Source organism: Sapajus apella, unplaced genomic scaffold (genome assembly GCF_009761245.1).
Source record: "Sapajus apella isolate SASKATOON/1434 unplaced genomic scaffold, GSC_monkey_1.0 scaffold21, whole genome shotgun sequence".
In the NCBI taxonomy this organism is placed as follows: Eukaryota; Metazoa; Chordata; class Mammalia; order Primates; family Cebidae; genus Sapajus; species Sapajus apella.
The window spans coordinates 25,685,284-25,704,154 of record NW_022436961.1 but is presented as its reverse complement, the minus strand read 5'-3'; the positions used below and the strand labels follow the sequence as shown (position 1 = coordinate 25,704,154).

Here is an 18,871-nt window from a genome sequence, read left to right as displayed (position 1 = left end):
CAGGAGTTTGAGACTAGTCTGGGCAACATGGTGAAACTCCATCTCAAAAAGAAATAAAGTGGTTTTAAGATGTCATTAATTTCAGTTCTTCATCATGAGACTAGTCTTTTTTCCTATTTCTTGTATTGTGAGCTCCATCCCTGCTGGTGTGTGCATTAATTCTATCTAACTACAGATGACGCACAGCCACGATGGTTTGCCTTACAACTTTTTAACTTTAGAACTGGGTGATCTGGCTATTACCTGCATTTTCAGTTTAGGATATTTTTGACTTAATGATGAGCTTATCAAGACAAAGCCCCATGCTAAGTCATGAGCATATGGACTTAAGAGGATTTGACTTCGAGTTTTGAGCTTTAAGATAGGATTATTGGGACTTACCTCCCTGAAGTAGAGAAACATTTGTACTGCTTAGTATTTATATCATGTACATGTTTCATTTTCTGATTTTTTATATAATGATGTAAGCATGGAAAAACTCTAAGAAATGCACTTATTAGGCTGTTTACCTGGGTTGCCTGGATGCAAACCAGCAGTCACAAATGACTGGAAATATAAGTAGCGACAGAGGGAGAAATCCTCCTTCTGTGGGAGGCAGTGCCTGTGTTCCAGGTCTCCTCCCACGCCCTGTGACTGGACCAGGGTTTGATGGCTGGCAGCTTCTCAAGGGGCCAGCCTGTCTTACTTGATAATTTTAGAGGTGTATAGTGGTATTTATTTATAAATATTTTAAAACATGTATTTATTTATAAGTAGATGTTTACATATGCCCAGGATTTTGGAGAGGGTGGGATCTATGGGAAGCCATGTGTCTGGTCAGTCCTGCTGGGACAGGCATGAGACTGCATCTTCCTGCTTGTCCACAGCAGATAAGGACAGTGAGATCTGAGACTGTGAACAGCTTTTCTGTCAAGTGCCCTTACAGCTGCACATGAGTGAATCTTGGGCGTCCTTTGGGCTCAGGGCAGAGCGGGTGTTCATCTGCCCCAGCATCTTTCATGGCATCAAGGGGGAAGAGTGGATGGTGTTTGGGAATGGTGTGAAATGGTTGCTGACTCAGGAGTGGACGGCCTCTCTCGCTTCTGATGCTCTGTGACCCTGAGCCCCTGGGCAGCATTTTAGGGTACGGATTCCCTGTTTGAGGTGCTTGGCCCCTCTGTAACCATCTGACTCAACTCAGAAATAGCAATTCTTAAACATTGTGACAACGGGACCTAGAATGGCTGACGCGTTAATGCTTTGTTCTTGTGTCCATTCTACTCTTTTACCTAAAAGCCTCAGTAATCATTTTAGCCTCTTTCCAGCAAACTCTTCTCCACAGTAGTACAGTCGTGGTAGGATAATTTACAGTTATAGTCATTTTAGGAGTTTCCATGTTTTCTGTCTCAAGGCATTGCGTGCTCTCTTGTTCCGGGACTGGTTTGGCTGGGACAGTTAGAATTCCCTGAAGATTCTGGCACATTCAGAGTGTTGTGTTCGTGGAGTTTTGGGAGGGGGAGGGGGTGGTCCTTCTGGTCTTGGCACTTCTGTCCTCTCCCACTTCCATCTGGTGTCCCACGTGTTGTCCCCTGCACTTCTGGAAGGCACAGGGTACTGCTGCCTCCTGGTCTTTGCCTTTCCTAGGCCTTCGGTGCAGTACGCTCGGCCTCAGAGCCCAGAGGGAGCCAGTCTGGTCCCAGCTCCCTTGTCCCTTGTGCAGAGGCCTTTCTTGAAGATGCATTTAGAATATCAGCCTTATCAGTGTTGGTTAAGCTTATTTTTGTAAAGTAAGCTTCTTGACAACATGAAATTGTTGGGAGTTTTTAGTGTTAGTTTGTTTTGGTTTTCCTTTATACCCAGGCCAAATAGCACATAACGCCTGGTTATATATGCAAAGCTCATATGTTCATAAATTTTGTCCAAAATAAACATGAAACCTTATATAAAAAGAGGTGCGGCGTTTGTTTATTTCCATCCTTCCCTCCTCCTGTGAAACAGCTTTGAGTGACAGGAGGCCAGGGCTTCATTCCTGCTGGGACTCCTTACTTGTCCCCCTGTCTGCCTTCAGGCTTGGCCTGCCTGGTGGAGGGTGGGTTGGGGGAGGTTCCCGCATGTAGGAAGAACAGCTGAGTCCTGCAGGGAAACGCCAGATCCTGTCTGCACAGACCACGTGGGTGGGAAGCAAGGAGTCAGAGTCGCTTCCACAAAATGAATCACCTGTCTTTGGTAGAGCACACAGGCCCCAGGGCCCCATGGACAGGGCTGGTCCCAGGGTCTGCACGCCACTTCCTGGGCTTGGGGAGGTGGTACACCAGAGGCTGCCCGCAGCAGAAAGCCCACGCAGAGGCTAAGGCCTCTTGTTCCACTTGGCAGAGACCCCACAAGGCGCCAGAGGGCAGCATCAGAGCCTGGGGCCCCGGCAGGGGTGCCCAAGGACACAGCAGCTGCAGGCCATTGGCAAGGCCAGAAGATGGTGAGTGTAAAGTCCAGCGCACATGGAGAGACCCTGAGAAGGGGCTGTTCAGCTGGGAGTCCTGCATTTGCCGTTTGTGTTCCATCCGGCGATTTTGAAACCAGGTTTTTATCTGGACCTCTGAGAGCGGCATCTCCCTGGCCAGCCTCTTCCGGTCCAGAAGGCCCCGGTACCGGTGGTGCCGGAAGTCGCGTTCCAGGGCGCTGATGTGCTTCGTGGGGAAGGAAGCCACAGTCCTCTCCGGAGCAGGCAGATTTGAGGACCTAGTTTCCTCGGTGCTGACGGCCTGAGGGGCTCCTGGGTGCCGGATATCTGGCCCCGGACAAGGAGGCTCCCGGGGAGACACCGGTAGGCCTGGGGGTGTGGGTCGGCCCTGGGCAGCTGCTTTGGGAGAGCGAGTCCACTGAGCCAAAGCTGGAGGACTGCTGCAGGCCACGAGGCTTGGAGAAGGAGAGACGCATCGCGGTCAGGTAGGCCAGAGGGAAGGCTGCGCGGGGCTGGTCAGGCGCGTGATCCATCACCATATATTGTTTTTAAAAGACAATGCTATTGCAAACTTAACAGACTACAGTATAGGATACCCATAACTTTTTGTTTTACACGTTGTTTTCGTTTTGTTTTGAGTCTGAGATGGGTGCTTGTTCTGTTGCTCAGGCCGGATGATAATGGTGCAATCTTGGCTCCCTGCAACCTCTGCCTCCAGGGCTCAAACGATCCTCCTGCCTCAGCTTTTTAAGAAGTTGGGACCACAGGTCCACAAGCCACCATGCCCTGCTAACTTTTGTGTGTTGTGTAGAAACGGGTGTTGTCATGTTGTCCAAGCCGATCTGGAACTCCTGAGCTCCAGTGATTCCCCTGCCTCGGCCTCCCAAAGTGCTGGGACTACAGGCATGAGCCATTGTGCCCAGCCTTGTACCCATTACATTTATATGCACTGGAAAACAAACAAAAAAATTGTGTGACTCACTTTATTGTGGTGGTCTGGAAGCTAACCTGCAGTATCTTTAAGGTATGTCTATGTTTTCAATATTAGATCCTCATCTGATGTACAGTTCCAAAATATTTTCTCCCATTCTGTAAGTTATCTGTTCACTCTGTTGATTGTTTCCTTTATTTTTCATAAGCATTTTAGTTTGATGTAATCCTATTTGTCTGTCTGTGCTTTTGGGGTTATATCCAAAATATCTTTGCCCTCCCTGGGCCACTTCTGCCATCCAGAACAGAGGCGGGGAGATGGGGCCCCACACTACACAGTTAGAATAACAGCTCTTCCTTTCTAGAACCCTCCACCAAACTTCCCACTACAGTTGTTTGTTTTGAGTTGGAGTCTTGCTGTGTTGCCAGGCTGGAGGGCAGTGGTATATCTTGACTCACTGCAACCTCCGACTCCTAGATTCAAGCGATTCTCCAGCCTCAGCCTCCTGAGTACAGGTGTGCACTGTAAGGTTTATTCTCTGTGAGGTCTGTTGCCGATTTTAAAATGAGGAAACTGAGGCCTGCGTGAGAACAATTGGACGCCAATTTATTTGGCTCCCAGGCGAGGTTCTGTGGTCCCGGGTAAAGAGGCCAGGGAAGTCAGCCTGACTCCTCTAAGGCTTGGGGTTATATAGGGAGGGAAGGTGCTCTGATTGGCTGTGGAGAAACAGGATGTGGTCGTGGCAAGCTGCTATAAGTAGGTAGGAGGGATTTCCGGTGAGTGGGCTGGACGGGGCAATATGCTATTGGGCAGGTCTTGGCCGGGCTGCTTTTAAATTTTGGTGGGGTTTTCCAACAGCTGGCTAGGTGCCGAGTGCAGAGTTTAGTGTCGAGTGCACATCCTGGTGCTGAGTGCAGAGGGGATTTCCAAAGGGGGGGCCAGGTGCCGGGTGCAGAGTTTAGTGTTGAGTGCAGAGGTGGGTGTGGGGAAGCTAGATGCTGAGTGCAGATTCTGGTGACTTAATTTCAGGTGTGGAGAGGGATGGGCATGTCCGAGCTCCCACGAGGCAACCTGCCTTACATGCATCACCACACCCAGCTAATTTTTGTATTTTTAGTAGAGACAGGGTTTCTCCATGTTGGCCAAGATGGCCTTGATCTCTTGACCTTGTGATCTGCCTGCCTCCGCCTCCCAAAGTGCTGGAATTATGGCGTGAGCCACTGCACCTGGCTACCCTACTACAGTCTTTGCTACGCACATTTTTTAGTTCTCAGCTCACCCCGGCATTGAGGAAATCTGTACAACAGTTAAAGAGGGATGGAGAATTCCAGGGACAAAAATGAAATATTATTCAAGATCTATTGTAAAATTTAAAAATCAAGAACTTAAAAAACTGTGAAGACTGTGAGTCCATTCATTTTTGTATATTATTTTTATTTTTGTTATTTGAGACAGGGTCTTGCTGTGTCACCCAGGCTGGAGTGCAGTGGCATGAACACACTCACTGCAACCTCAGCCTCCTGGACTGAGGCCTCCTGAGTCGCTGGGACTATAAGCATTTGCCATCACATCTGGCTAAATTTTTTTTAAAAAAATTTTATAAAGATGGGATCTAGCCATTTTGCCCAGGCTAGTCTTGAACTCGTGGGCTCCAGTGATCCTTCCACCTCAGTCTCCCAAACTGCTGAGATTACAGGCATGAGCCACCACACCCGGCCTTGGTTTCTGTATTTTCTATGCATTTGTAGTGTATGCTGGGAAGACATTCTGGAAGAACAGAAATTATGGAGGGGAGGTTAGGTTATGGGATATTAATAAGACGAATTTCAGAGCTCTGGGTTTTCAAATACTTTGTCAACAGATGTGACTGTAGGGTGAGAACAAATACACTCATCCAGAGCCCTGTCCTGGAGATTCTACAGAACTAGCTGTCCAAGGTAGAAGAGGTGTTGTTGGCCTCAGAAAGGGTGACCAGACAGTGCACCCCTGATAACAAATGCCAGGCATCGACTCTGCACCAGGCCAGAAGTATAGACATCTATATACCTCTAAAATCATCAACTAAGACAGACCGACCCTTGAGAAGTTGCCAGTCATCAAAACCTGGTCCAGTCACAGGGCGTAGGAGGGAGAACTGGAACACAGTCATTTCCTTTCGCAGAGAGGGAGGATTTCTTCTCCTATTGCTAGTTATATTTCTAGTCATTTTTGATTGCCAAGTGGCATTTAGGCAACACATATAAACAGCCTACTAAGTGTATTTCCTAGAGTTTTTCCATGCTCACATCATCATATACAAAAATAGGAAGACAGAAAGATGTCTTATTATTAAGGGGTAAACCTTAATAATCCTGTCTTAAAGCTGAAAAATCTAAGTCAAATCCTGGTAAGTCTGCATGCTCATGACTTTGCATGGGCTATGTCCTGATAATCTCATTGTACATCCAAATTTTTCAAATTTAAAATGCAGGTAGTACCCAGATACACCAAATCTAAAGTTAAAAAACTGTAAGTCAAACCATTGTGGCTGTGAACCATCTGTAGTTAGATGTAGTTAAATGCACATACAGCAGAGATGGAGCTTACAATATAAGAAAGAGAAAAAAGACTTCACTCATGATGAAGAACTCAAAAGAATGACGTTCTAAAGCCACACAGTACACAATTATATAACTATATGCCACCAAAAATCTGATACAAATTTCCACAGTTTGCTTATCACATGCCGTATTTCATCACAGGTACTCAAAGTACACTGACAAAGTTGTAGGACCTTTGGTAAGCTGCACCATATTGGAACTATCCAATAGGGTTTGTTGAGGCATGGGTCAAATACTGGACTGTTTCTTCCAGTCTGCTTCCCTTCGTAGGAGAAAAGGTAAATGAGGGAAGCTCTGGTTTCCTGAAGAGATTCATAGGCAGGACATAGCAGAGTCTGCATCACCTTCTTCATAGAGAAGCTTTTTGGGGCCTACCAGTTGGTCCTGAATCTTTCCTTTGCATGTCCTCCTTCCAGTATTTCTGAGGCCTCCAGCAAGGTGTTGATTGAGAGTAGAGAAGAGGAGATTGAGGGTCTTGATGCTCCAGGGACAATCAGCTCGGGATTGACATAGGACCCCCTCTTCTCCAGAAGATCCCCCTCAGCTATGGGGACAGTAGTTAGGATATTGTCCCTATTCCCTGCCCTCCTACTATGTCTCCAGGCACAAAACACTTACGCTCTGTGGGGTCAGCATGATTCACTGGAACCTGCAGCCTCCTCCTCTGACACCCTTAAGCTTCTGACTGTCCCTGTAACACACAGTTGGGAAGGCTGTGATCAGTCAGGAGTCCTGCAGTCCACTACTGACCCTGACCAGCCAGCCCTGACACCTGCAGCACTTCCCCTCTCAGCCTTCATGGAGATGGAGGAAACCCTCTGGTTCTGCACAGCTCTCGGGCTCTATGTGTTGTTGGCTCATTGAGACATAAGTGACATGCAGCAAATGCTCACTCTCTAAGCTTTGCCCAGCTTTGACTACTGTATACGCCAGTCTAATCATCCCCTGATCAAGATGTAGAACATTCCCACAATCCCAGAAAGTCCCCTTCTGCCCCATCTAACCAATTTCCACCCACCTGACAAGAAACAGTCAGTTCCTTACAAGATTTTTACCAGCAGCAGAAATCTCAACAGAAGACTATATATGAGGGCATACAAGAAAATCTAACAAAATGATTTATTCCAAGACTGCAAATGTTCTTTGGTCATTTATACTGTAAATAAAACATGTCTCTATAGAGGCTGGAAAGACATATGGTAAAATTAAACACCAATTCTGATTTTTTTCAAAGCATTTCAGAACAGGAGGCTGCAGTCCTGATGAGGAGAATTTCTGTATGAAACCAAAGTGATCACTATTCCTAAGGGTGGCATGTTGGAGGCCTTCCTCAGAAATCAAATCAGGACCCAAACACCTGCCTTCCCAAGCACAGCTGAACATTGTTCTGAAAGATCTGGCCTAGGAAACAAGATAGAAAACAAAAATGAGGCAAGACTCTTGGAAGGGGGCAGACACAATAATCATTTTCAATGTCATTTAAAATCCCTAATAATGAAACTATGATATTGAAATAGAAATCTATATCTGGAGGAATGTTAAAAACATACCAGATGGAATAAGTTTCTAATAGAATTACAGGGCTATCCAACTCATAATGGTTACAAAATACATAAAGTACTAATGGTCATGAGAAAAGACAGGAATAACGTTATCTGAAGAAGAACACAAAGGACAACTCAGTTATGCCTAGATACTTCAAATGCTATCTTTAATAAGTAAATATTGTATCAATTATGCCTAGATTAATTTTAATTTTAAGGTAATTGATAAAAATGTCACTGGTTTTGTTTTTGGTAGGAGGATGGAGGAAATTTTATAATTTTAAATTTTATCTGGGTAAAATAATAAATTTTGAAACAGTACAGAAGAGGTGTTTGCTCCCTTGGATATTAAAACACATTAGAAGGTTTCCATTGTAACCTGCCTTAAAATAAGAAGAACCATCTATGACAAACCCACAGTCAGCATCATACTGAATGGGCAAAAGCTGGAAGATTCCGCTTGAGAACTGGAAAAAGACAAGGATGCTCACTCTGAACACTCCTATTCAACATAGTACTGGAAGTCCTAGCCAGAGCAGTCAGTCGGGAGAAAAAAGTAAAAGGCATCCAAATAGAAAATGAAGAAGTCAATCTATCTCTTCATGGATTACATGATTCTATACCTTGAAAACCCTAAAGACTCCACCAAAAGGCTCCTGGAACTGATAAATGACTTCAGCAATGTTTCAGGATGCAAATTAGTGGACAAAAATAAGTAGCATATCTATATACAAATAACATCCAGGCTGAGAGCCAAATCATGAACACAGTTCCATTTACAGTAGCCCCTACACCAACACATCCAAAAACACCTACAAATGCTTCTAACCAAGGAGGTGAAATATTGCTACAAGGAGAATTATAAAACACTGCTAAAAGAAATCATAAATGGTACAAACAAATGGAAAGACATTCCATGCGCACATGGATTGGAAGAATTATTATTGTTAAAATTGGCAGGCTGGGCGTAGTGGCTCATGCTTGTAATCCCAGCACTTTGGGAGGCTGAGGCGGGAAGTTCACAAGGTCCAGAGATGGAGACCATCCTGGTTATCATGGTGAAACTCCGTCTCTACTAAAAATACAAAAATTAGCTGGATATGGTGGCACACGCCTGTATCCCAGTTACTTGGGAGGCTGAGGCAGGTGGACCACTTGAACCCGGGAGGCGGAGGTTGCAGTGAGTCAAGATCACGGCACTGTACTCCAGCCTGGTAAAAGAGCAAGACTCTGTCTCAGAAAACAACCCCAAAGGATCATGATTCATTATTTGTTACATCAGATTAGGGGACAAGCATCATTTAGATTCCATGGTCAGTTCCAAGGGAGGCATAGGGTATCATATGAGACACTCTGCAAGGAAAGGAGCCCTTAGGTGATTTCCCAAAAGCTGGGGCCTGCTGGAGAGAAAGGGGCCTTAGAATCTGAAGGCTGAGTGAGGCCAAGAACCTGCCAGAAGCACAGAGCCCATGGGGCAGAGCACCTGGCCATGGAGCAGACCTGTGCCACTGCTGAAAACCAGCCCTTTCAACTCAGACACTCCTCTGTGCTGTAATGATGCCCTCACCTCCCCTTGAAGCCAATAGTTTAAAAGATTTCCCTACCAGGTGCCAGGCATTATAAAAATAATTTTTTTCTGCTTTATTTTATTGACCTAAGACATAATTATGAAACAGGGTATGATGAAGACCAAGTTGGGCTGGAACTTGGTTCCCTGACTCACATCGGCTACAACTCCCACCTCATCACTTTGGCCTGCACCTCTGGGCAAAGGGTCCACACATTTTGTACCTGATTTACAAAACCCGCATGGGTAGCAAGAAGAGAAATTTTTGAGAGCACTGGTGTAATCCACACCCTTTATGCACTGGTTAGAATTTCCAGTATGTTCTGATTGATGAGATCCTGGGATGGGAGAGAAAAGCCAGTGAATGAATTGCCACAGAGGTCCCAGAGGCTGGTGGCGGTGGCCGGGATACTCTTTTGGCCATCGGTAGACTCCAGACAGGGAAATCCTCTCTTTCCGGCTTGGTCTTGTCATCAATTCTACATCTATTACACACCTTTGACTGGCACTGCTGGCAGAAATATAATACAAGCTACACACAAAATTCAAATTCCATGAGAGCTGCTGATGGGATCATGATAGATGGGAGGCAGGACTAGATTGCACCTCTCACTCAGAGCAGCCTGTGGAGGTTCACATTGTGAACTTATGCTCCAAAATAACTGCAGGAATAAATCAGGAAAACCGAGAAAACCCACAAACCCTCTGAAGGAAGCAGATTGCGTCTGCAGGACCTGGTAGACACCCCAGATACTGTGAGCCCCCAAATTGTGCAAGTGGGAAAGGGGAATTGTCTGCCCCCCACATAACACACCTTCACTGGGTAAGCTGAAGGTCTAGATCACAGAGAAGATTCTGACCTTACCTGGAGCTGAGTCAATTTAGAGAGCCAAGTAGGGGCTAGAGGAAACAGTGGGAAAAGACTTGTGGCCTTGCTGGGTGCCCTAGCAAGCCATTACTGCCTTACCTCACCGGGGTCCCCAAGGATGGCCACCAGGAGCACTGGGAAAAGGCTAGAGGGAGAAGGAAACCTCCGGCTGAACTTTTTAGCAATTTGAACTGATTTAGAAGTTTCCTGGCCAGAGCTCAGGGGAGGGCATGAATCTGGTGTGCAGACTCCACAGACTGGGGAAGCATGAAAGCCCTGCTTCCTTTCTCAGCTGGGAGGCAGGTAGCCTCGGGCAAGTTCTCATCCTCGCTCACCCATTGCCTGGAAACAGACTGAGCACTGTTGCGGGGATGCAGTGGAAGTGAGACCAGCTTTTTGGGTTGCGTGGGAGCTGGGTGAGTCCTGTGACTGCCAGCTTTCCCGCACTTCCCTGATAACCTGCATAACACAGTACAGGCAGCCATAATCCTCCTAGGAGCATAACTCTATTGATCTGGGAACCACACCTTCATTCCTGACAACAGCTGCAGCAAGACCTGCCCAAGGAGAGTCTGAGCTCAGCCATTCTTAGTCCTGCCCCCACCTAATGGCCCTTCCCTACCTACCCTAGTAACTGAAGACAAAGGGCATATAATTTTTGAGAGTTCTAGGGCCCTGTCCACTACCTGTTCCTCCCTGTATTAACAGAGCTGATGCTCTCTTGAAAGGGAAATTGGCAAGCTGATCCTCAAATTCATATGGAATTGCAAGACACCCAGTATAAACAAAGTAATTCTGGATAAGAAAAACAAAAAAGGAAGATTCTTATGTCCGGATTTCAAAACTCACTACGACGAGGCAGTGTGGCGATGGCAAAAGGACAGATATAGATTAATGGAAAAGAGAGTCTAGAAATAAACCATACCTTTATGGTCAGTTATTTTTTGACAAGGGTACCAAGACCATTCAGTGGGAAGAATCATCTTTTCAACAAATGGCAACTGGATAGCTACATACAAAAGAATAAAGCTGGACTCTTATCTGACACCATATATAAAAGTTAATTGAAAATGGATCAAGACTTAAACTATAAAGCTCTTAGGAGAAAACATGGGGTTAAAGCTTCATGACTTTGGATTTGGCAAAGGATCAGTAAGTACCTGTTGAAAAGAAGAACCAGAAACTGCGGGAAACAGAAGACTGGATGAACATGGAAAAGGAATGTTCTTGACCAATTTTGAGTTCATTTTTGCATATGGTGTATTATAAGGAAAAGGGTGGTGTAAATGATTGAAAATCAGTCTTAGAATGTACTTGCTGGACACGATTCTCCCAAAGGGCTATGTTTCCATTGCTGTGAGACAAGTGACTGATGATAAACTCTGATGGTTGTGGCTGAGCCAGGTATGACCTGTGGAGGCAGAGCAGGAACTGGCATGAGTGGCTTCCCGATCTCATCCATCACAAGATCAATCTCACATTCCATTCCCCCAAGCCTCCAAAACTAGACAGAACTTGCGTCGTTCTCCCAGTTCTAACACTCAACCATTTGTTTGTACTTACATTTGTCTCTTTGCCCCTACCCCGCCCCCCAGTCGTTGGCAACTACCATTCTACTGTCTGTTTCCATGAATTTGACTACTCTAGGTACCTCATATAAACGGAACTGTGCAGCATTTGTTTTTTTCTTGTGGCTAGCATATTTCCCTTAGCATAAAGTTATCACCGCCCATCCATTTGGTACCATGCATTGGCATTTCCTTTCTTTACATTGTGTGCGTATCTAGCACATTTTGTTGATTCATCTGTCAGTGGACACCTGGCTTATGTTCACATTTTGGCTATTGTGACTAATGCTCCTATATACATGGGTGTACAAAATCTCTTTGAGACCCTGCTTTCATACCCAGAGGTAAAATTGCTGTTTACCTCCAAGAGTTGTATAATTCTTGTAGATCTTACATTCAGGCCACATATGAAAAGTCAACAGCTAGCATCCTACTCAACAGTGAAAGACTAAAGGTTTTTCCTCCAAGATCAGGAACAAGACACGGAGACCTCCTTTCATCACTTCTATAGTACCAGGGTAATGCGGGGCCCACAGAAAGAGTTAGAAAGTGTTTCCTCATCCTCAATTTATTGGAAGAGTTTGAGGAGAATTAGTGTTCGTTCTTTAAGTATTTTGTAGACGTTAACTGGTCCTGGGCTCTTCTTTGTTGGGAAGTTTTGGACTGTGGATTCTATATCATTACTATAGTTCTCTTCAGAATCTCGATTTCTTCATGATTCAATCTTAGTAGGTAGTGTATTTCTAGGAATTGCTCAGTTTTATCTATGTGATCTAGTTTGTTGACATACAATTATTCATAGTATTATTTAGAATCCTTTTGACTTCTGTAAATTGGTTTGAAATGCCCCCTGTTGTCATTTCTGATTTTAGTTGAGTTTTCTCTCTTTTTTTCTTGGTGTGTACATGCTGTGGATCTCTCCTAACAGTCAACTTGAGGCTTCTTTGATTTTCTCTGTTGTTTTTCTATTCTCTATTTCTGTTGTCTCTGCTCTAATCTTTAGTATTTACTCCCTTTGCTGGTTTTGGGATTAGTTTACTATTCGTTTTTCAGTTCGTTAAAGTGAAAAGGCAGAATTTCTGTGCAATACATCATAAAGACAAGCGAAAGTCATTGAATGTGGTCTCAGGATTATCTGGTAGTAAGGTACTAATGTTTACTGTCTGGTATTGAAGGTTGTATTGTGGTGATGGGGAGAATGTCCTTCTTTGTTGGCCACTCAAGTGTTTCTGGGTGACGTGTATTGTATGGGTAGCTTGCTCTCAGATGGTTCAGAGCAAAGTATATAGCATAGGTGTTGCAATTGGAGTATGGTGTTTTCTGTAATAGCACAATATTTTAAATTAGAAAGGGAAATTAGAAAAGGAGGAGGAGAGAGAGCAGGAGGAGGAGGAAGAAGAAAAAGTTGTTACAAGATAAACAGCTTAGGCTGAGTTCAGTTTGACTGCTGATTAGATTTAAAGATTAAATACAACACCTTTCTGCATATATGTCTTTATCTGGTGACATGAATGTGTGTGGGAAACCCTATCTGTGTTTCCTTTTTCTGCTCTCACAGCACTGTATTACTTGGCTTGTATCCTGTGACCTGCTAGATTCGCAAGTTACTGCTAGTAGTTCTTCTCTACAAATGAAAGTGGTTGCAGCCCTTCCTTCCCAGTTATTCTGTCTTCCTCCCATGTCATACTGCACTGGCTAGGACCCTGAGTTCAATGTTGAATAGCTGTGATCAGCAGAAACATACTTGGAATTGGTTCGAATCATGGAAAGAATGCATTCGATATTTTACCATTGTCACTGATGTTAGCAATAGGGTTTTTATATATGCATTTTATTTTTATTTTTATTTTTTATGAGACGGAGTCTTGCTCTGTCGCCAGGCTGGAGTGCAGTGACGCAGTCTCAGCTCACTGCAACCTCCGCCTCCTGCGTTCAAGCGATTCTTCCACCTTAGCCTCCCGAGTAGCTGGCACGTGCCACCACACCCGGCTTTTTTAAAAATATTTTTAGTATTGACGGGGTTTCACCATGTTGGCCAGGATGGTCTTGATCTCTTGACCTCATGATCCGCCCGCCTCGGCCTCCCAAAGTGCTGGGATTACAGGCATGAGCCACTGTGCCCAGCCTTTATATATGCATTTTAATCAGGTTGAGGATGTTCTCTTCTGTTTCTGGTGATAATTTTTTGTCATAAATGGAAGTTAAAGTTTGTCAAGTGCTCTTTCTGCTTCAATTAGCATGTTTATATAGTTTTTTCCTTCATGCTATTAGTATCATGAATAACATTGATGAATTTTCAGATCTTAATCTGTCTTCCTGAAATAAAACCTACTTGCTCATAGTATATTATCTTCTTGCAGAATTCAATTGGCTATTGTTGAATTAAGGATTTTTACATCTGTAGCTATAATAAATATTGTCAGTATTTTTCTTTTCTTGTAGTGTCTGTCAGATTTTGGCGTCAAAGTTATGCTGCCCTTTTTTATTTTTTAGAGGGAGTCTCACTCTATCACTAGGCTGGAGTGCAGTGGCGTGATTACTGCTCACTGCAACTTCCACCTCCCAGGTTCAATCGATTCTCCTGCCTCAGTCTCCTGAGTAGCTGGGATTACAGGCACTCACCACCACACCCAGCTAATTTTTGTATTTTTAGTAGAAACAGGGTTTCACCATGTTGGCCAGGACGGTCTTGATCTCTTGACCTCATGATCTGCCTACCTCGGCCTCCCAAAGTGCTGGGATTACAGGCGTGAGCCATTGCGCCTGGCCTATGCTGGACTTTTAAAACATTGAAGTTTTTCCTCCTCCTTTATTTCCTGAAACAACTTGTCTAACATTGTTGTTATTTATTTTAAAAATATTTATGCAGTGGCTCATGCCTGTAGTCCCAGCACTTTGGGAGGCTGAGGCAGATGGATCTTGTGAGGTCAGGAGATTGAGAGCATCCTGGCCAACATGGTGAAACCCGTCTCTACTAAAAACACAAAAATTAGCTGGGTAGAGTGGTACACGCCTGTTATCCCGGCTACTTGGGAGGCTGAGGCAGGGGCATCTCTTGAACCCAGGAGGCAGAATTGCAGTGTGCCGAGATCATGCCATTGCCCTCTAGACTGGGTGATCTATCAGTGATCTATCTACCCTCGAGACTGTCTCAGAAGCAAACAAACAAATATATTTATGGAATTCATCAGTGAAACGATATAGACCTGCAGTTGTCATCTTTGTAAGCTTTTAAATAATAAATTCCAATTCTTAGATAGCTGTAGAAATATTTAAATGGTCTTTACCTCTTGTGACTGTTTGTGCTGAGTAGGATTTTTCAAGAAATTTGTCCGTTTCATCTAAGTTGTTAAATATTTTTGCATAAAGTTATTCATGAGATCCCATTGTTATCCTTTTAATAGCTATAGAATTTGTAATAATATCCCATCATTAATTCTTGATATTGGTATTTCATGCTGTTGTTTTTTTTTTTCTTTTGAAGTTTGATTTATTAATTTATTAATTGTGTTAATCATTTCTGAGCCCTAACTCTTGCCTTGTTGATTATTTTTATTCTTTGTATTCTATTTCATTAGTTTCTACTCTTACTATATATTTTCCTTCCTGTTACTGCCTCTGAGTTTGATTTACACTTATTTTATGGGTGAGTAATGCAGACATCTGAGTCACTGATTGTAATACCATTCTTCTTTTAATCCTTAAGAACTTTACTGAGATACACTTTATATATCATATATATGTCATATCATTTCCTTTTAATATATTTATAGGAGTGTATAACCATCAATAAAGTCAAGTTTTGAACATTTCCTCATCACCCCAAAAAGAAACTCCATGACCATTAGCAATCACTCTTTGTTTCACCAACTCCCAATTCTTTTCACAGAAGCCTTGAGAGCTGTGCATGTCACTCTAGGCACTGGCTTAGTGGCTTCCCACACGTTCCACATGTTATATAATCATCATAATTTATTTTGAAATATTTTGAATCTCTTTTGATTTCATCCATGAACTATGAATTACTTATAAGTATGTTGTTTAATATTCACATATTGGGAGTCTTTCTAGATATAGTTATTAACAAATTAATTTTGTTGAGATCAGATTACATATTTTATATAATTTCCTTCATTTTATATGTTTTTAGATTTGTTTTATAGCTCACAATGTGGTCTATCTTGGTGGAAGTACCATGTTCATAGAAAAGAATGAATCTCCACTAGATGTTCCATATGTGCTGTATAAATGTCAGTTAACCCACTTATGCCTGAGGTTGCAATTTTTAAAATTTTGCAATTAGACGTTGGCAATGGCCTTGAGCAGTAAGATAAAAATAATTTTCACGTGTTTAGCATTTAGGATATAAATAATTCCCATGTTAGCAATAATGGAAACTTAGGCATAAATATTTGTCAAGGTGGTTGACAGTGTTCAGATCTGTTGTTATTTTACTGTTTTCATCAGATCATTCTATCAATTGGTGAGAAGGAGGTGATAAGATCTCCCTTTAATCCTTTTGAGTGTTGCTTCATGGATTTTAAAGCTCTATCATTAGGCATAGACACTATACACATCTATGATTATTATGCCTTCTGATGAATTCATTTTTTTTGGGAGGGGCTGGGGAGATGGAGTCTTGCTCTGTTGCTCAAGCTGGAGTGCAGTCGTATGATCTCGGCTCACAGCAACCTCCACCTCCTGGGTTCTAGCAATTCTTCTGCCTCAGCCTCCCAAGTAGCTGGGATTACAGGTGCGTACACCATGCCTGGCTAATTTTTGTATTTTTAATAGAGACAAGGTTTCACCATATTGGCCAGGCTGGTCTCTAACACCTGACCTCGTGATCCACTCGCCTCGGCCTCTCAAAGGGCTGGGATCACAGGCAGGAGTCACCACGCCCGGCCAAATTCATTCTTTTAACACTGCAAATGCTGTCTTAAAAAAAAAAAAATCTCTGTGAATAGCAAGTGAAAACCTGACAACAATCTCTTGTTGACTCCGGGCCTGGGCAGACCTCAGCATTTGGTTTAGCTGTTCTTCCCATCGCTCACATGAAACATAGTTTATGAAAAGCTGAGGACATCACATCCATGCTTGTGCAGGCTTCCTAGAACCCACGTTACTTATTCATCCAAGGAGGGCTTGTCCAGCACCTGGTGACCACACTGCAAGGAATCCTGGAGTATCAGGGGCAAGCATGACCGTTTCTTTCCTTCGGACAGTTCCAGTTCACAGGGAGATGAGGCACAGCCATCAATAACCCAAAGTCTATGAGATGCAAAGAGTCATGAGGGGCTGCCCAGGCAGAGGTGACAAATGCCATTGGTGGCAGGGACACTGGTGGACATAGAGGAAAAAGTCCACACAGATAGGTTCCCAGGCAGATAGGAAGTCAAAGCAGTGGGGGAGGGGAGTAACAAGAAGTGAGGTTGGGACGCAGCTCTGCAGTTTGTGGACGTCTCTGATTGAGGGAGATGGAGGGTGTGGTCAGAGAAGTGAGGTTCTCAGTTCACAGATTTGGGCTCATGAGGGTGTGAGGGTATGGGGGTGTGTGTGTGTGTGTGTGTGTGTGTGTGTGTGTATGTGTGTAAGAGAGTGAGAGAGACAGGCCTTGTTCTAGGTCTTCTCCTCCATAGCCTCTCCTGACCCTGCCTCTTCCTGAGCTGAGTCATTAACCAGGGGATTTCCTTGCCTTATTCATCCTGGACAAGAGTTGCGTTAGGCTGTTTTAGAGGCAAGTTTGGCATTCACACTGCAGCTTCCTCTCTCAAGCGTACACACCCTAAAACATGCCTTGTTAATCTTAAAGTGAGGAACTCAGAATTGTTCTGAAGATCATCCTGTGGTGAGAAATATGTTTCTTTTGAGTCTTTTGTGGCTTTTTTTTTTCTTTGTTCTTTTGGTATAAAAAGACCCCTGGCTTAAGAAGCAAGCCATCTATCTTATAGTTTCAGGCCAGCCTCATGGTCGGGGGAAAGCCACTTCTTCTCTAAACATGTCTATCATTCTTGAGATAAGAGGTGGCCTTACGTGACCTCTCAGGGACCCCCAGCTGTGACCCAGCCCTAGGTGAGTGCAGGCCTCATGAACAAGCACCAAATAATCCCCTGGGAAAGGCCAGCACAACCCGGTGACGCAATCACTGCTGCTGCCCCGAGCGTCGCTCATCCCCCTGCCCAGCCCCTCCACTGAACGAATGTTCTGCGTCTCATGCTGCTCATCTAAAATGAGGGCAATGAGAGCTCCTGTACAGTCTGTTTGTATGAGGATTCCATGTGTTCATATGTGTATGAAGTGCCGAGAACAGACTTGGCATGTGCAAGTAATATATTTCATCACATGCTGTTGTTAGTACAGACATTACCCTCAATGTGGATTTTAATCAAACCACATCCTCTAAGCCAACAATACCATGACCTGGGGCCTTGTAACTCCCAGCCTCCCTCTGCCAGAGTCAAGTAGGGAGATGGTATCCCTGGAGCCGGCACAGCCTCTCTGGAGGTGGGGGAAGTGAGGCAGGTGGGACCCCGTGCTTCCTGATATTATTTAGGTCCCTGGTGACACCTCCTTCACCAGACTGTGGGCTCCAGGGAGCAGGATTCACACAGGGCTCACTTGTCCTCCCACCGCCACCAGGTGCAGACATTCTCAGAGTAAAGGGCTCATCATCCACTTCCTGAGTGAATGACTTTCCCTCCAAGCCCATGGGGCGAGCCCAGTGGTGGCCTCAGCTCACAGGCTCCAGGCTGCAGCACAGAGAGGTGCCCCCGAAGAGCCCTGTGACTCTGCTGAGGATCCCCAGGAGCTCCCAGAGGCCAAGGGCAGGGCAGAGATATACAGAAGCAGCTGCTCAGCGGAACTTAGTCCTGCAGAGGCCAAAACATGGCTGTTATTATTCAGAAGGGGAGGACAAAAATGCTAGAGGCATGGCTCCTGAGGATTATTTTTGCCGCAATCAAAGTGCTGAAACCACTGTTAAGGAGAAAGTCTTAAAAGCAGCCAGAGAACAAAGGTCTCCTCCCCACAGACAAGCCAGGTGAGAGGGGCAGCCTAAGCCAGAGAAAGCACAGCAGGAGGAGGCAGCCGCAGAGGGCCCGCCCCAGGCAGTGTGGCTCTTCCCTCCTCTTCACCAGGACTGTTCCCCCTCCCTCCACTCAGTGCTGAGACCAACAGCAGACATGGGGCAAGGGCGTGATGCACTTAATATGACCTAAGCCATACAGACCTATTGCCAGCAAACTCCAGTGCCCTCACTTTGAAATTCTCTTCATCTAACTTTTTAAAATGGTCATTCCTAGTTTCCCTCATTCTTACTAGTGCTCTGGGCAGAACTTGCGTGTGGCCTGGTGCACA

General features: G+C 44.5%; 1 pseudogene; it reads right to left on the bottom strand.

The window, feature by feature from the left end:
* Positions 1-2,002: 2,002 nt before the first annotated feature.
* On the bottom strand, positions 2,003-2,913 carry LOC116558207 (annotated as a pseudogene).
* Between the last annotated feature and the right edge of the window lie 15,958 nt (positions 2,914-18,871).